Raw genomic sequence first — 2,500 nt, forward strand, 5'->3', positions numbered from 1 at the left:
CAGAGGACTGACAAAACCATCAGACAGGAAATTAGCACATGAACTCTTGAGAGTGTCACCCACGTTACTGCTCAAAGAGGAGCTTCATCATGAGAATTTAATTTACCCCTCAAAGCAGGTTCAGTTAACTCGGTTAAAGAATTCTGGGAACTCTCAAGGGTGGACACTAGACCAATTGACTGAATATTTAAAGACTCCTTTTTGTTCACATCACGCTGTCTTCTGAAACATTTCTCCATAGTATGATCAAGCTTACTACAATAAGTACATTTACTTTTCTGAAATCTAGAGGTGGAGCTGGTATTTACTTCCTGAGAAACATCATCTTTACTCTCTTTCCTGTTACCTGTACTCTGAGTAGAGCCAATGTACTTACTCTCAGCTTTCCTTTTTCTTTAGAATATCTCTTGTGAGTGAGAACATATTCATCAGCCTAAACTGCAGCATCAGACAAATTATCTATTCTTTTCTCATCAAGATATAGGCTTACATCTTTATTAATACACCTTTTGAAGTCCTCCAGCAAAATTATCTGCTTAAATTTATCAAAATCAGAATTTACATTCTTAGAATTTAACCACTGCTTTAACAGATCTTCTTTGATTTTTGCATAATCAACATGGGATTGCTTATCTTGCTTATAAGTTGTCCTAAATTTTGCTCTATAGGCTTTAGGAACAAGCTCATAGGCCTTACGAATCAAGCTCATAACTACATCATAATTATCAGATTGATCCTGAGGCATAGATACATAAGTTTCTTGAGCTTTACCGGTGAGAACACTCTGAAGGAGTACTGGCCAATACTTTTTGGGTCAATCAAAACCTGTAGCTACCCTCTCAAACAACTGAAAATACTTTGTTAAATCAGATTCATTAAAAGGAGGGACAAGTTTAACATTTTTAGCCACTTCAAAAACATCAGAGCAAGATGATCCAGTTCCACCTTGTTTCATGTCATACTCATGGTCTGCCTGAATCCTAGCAAGTTCAATTTGTGCCTGAGCCTGTGCCTGTGCCTCCTGAATACGAGCCAGAGACTCAGCCTCCTTAGCACGTCCCTGAAACTCAGCCTCCTTAGCACGAGCCTCCTGCAGGGCTAAACTGTAACTTAGCTAATTCAATCTGCGTTTGCACATCTGGAGAAGTTACATTAAACAAGCTTTTATTAACCATGTCAACAATTTGATCTTTATAATGATGAGAGCGAACAGCAATTCCCAATTGTTGAGCAAGAAGCTTAAGTACATTCTTTGTTCTGTTTTCTACATCACACACTGTTTGCACATTTGACAAAAAATCTTTGGCTTCATCAAGAGTAGTAATAGTAGACATCATGAATAAATCACAGTCACAAAATATCAAGCACTATCCTTATGATAATATCCTGAATATCCTGATAAGAGGTCGCCAAATTAATGTTACGGAACAGAGAGAGATAATGAACACTTCAAGTGAGAATACTAAAATCACTACTGTCCCGCAAAGTTCCAGGTTCAAAACAAAAGACTTAGGTAAAATTACAAGTTAAAGTTTAATGCTCAAACTAACAACTAAACATTCAGGACTCATAAGGATAATGTAATGGCAAAACAGGTAACATATATAGTTAACTGCAATAGCCTCTATTAACACGAAATTAGCAAGAGCAAATTTGTCTGAGTCAGCCCTGATAAAATGAGAAAACCGGATAATGCTGAGTTAAAGCAAGATATAATATTATTACAGATACAAAATATTACTAATACTGGCTGACAGTATGGAACCAATATGAATCATAAAAACTTTACCAGGCTTATGAATTAACGCCTTAGGCTATACAGTACAAGAAAAATGGTAATAACACTTATACTCAAATTATACAGCGGCTAGATGGCTGGAGACTTCCTGAGCACTCACAAAAATAATAATATACTGTACAGGGGAGGACAGAGATGTGAACAGAATGAGGAGTAGATCTAAGTGGCCACTAATGCAGAGACTGAGCTCATTATATAGGAGGCCGGCAGAGCTTGATTCAACTTGTAAGAAGGACGCGCAAATGAAGGCATAGGGGACGAAGAGTTGACAATCCTGCTCTGAACAACAGAAAGAACGACTTACTCTACAATAAGGGGAGAAGGGGGAGTGAGGTAGAACACACAAGCCTGGTCACTATGGAAGCCACGTGGCGAATCGTGAACAAACATGCAGCATACTGTACATTAGGATCATACAAAGGATGATGCAATCATGAACAAAACTGTATCATGTTAGAATTATACAAGGGATGATGAAATCATAGGCTATGTAACAATATGCACTCTTACATCCCTGTTTCTTGTTACTACTCTAAATTCCTCTGCCACTTTCCTTTTTTGTGGAACTCTTTCTGCTAGTTCAGGCCCAAAACTACCGTCTTTGCTCACTGCGTTGCCTGAATACTTAAATACCATCACAGTTTTGTTTCTACATCATTTAGTTAACACCCAGTAACTCTAAATGCGCCTCTTAGAGTACAA

This window comes from Coenobita brevimanus, chromosome 40 (assembly GCF_032717465.1).
Source record: "Coenobita brevimanus isolate Jiangsu-jjx chromosome 40, ASM3271746v2, whole genome shotgun sequence".
Lineage (NCBI taxonomy): Eukaryota > Metazoa > Arthropoda > Malacostraca > Decapoda > Coenobitidae > Coenobita > Coenobita brevimanus.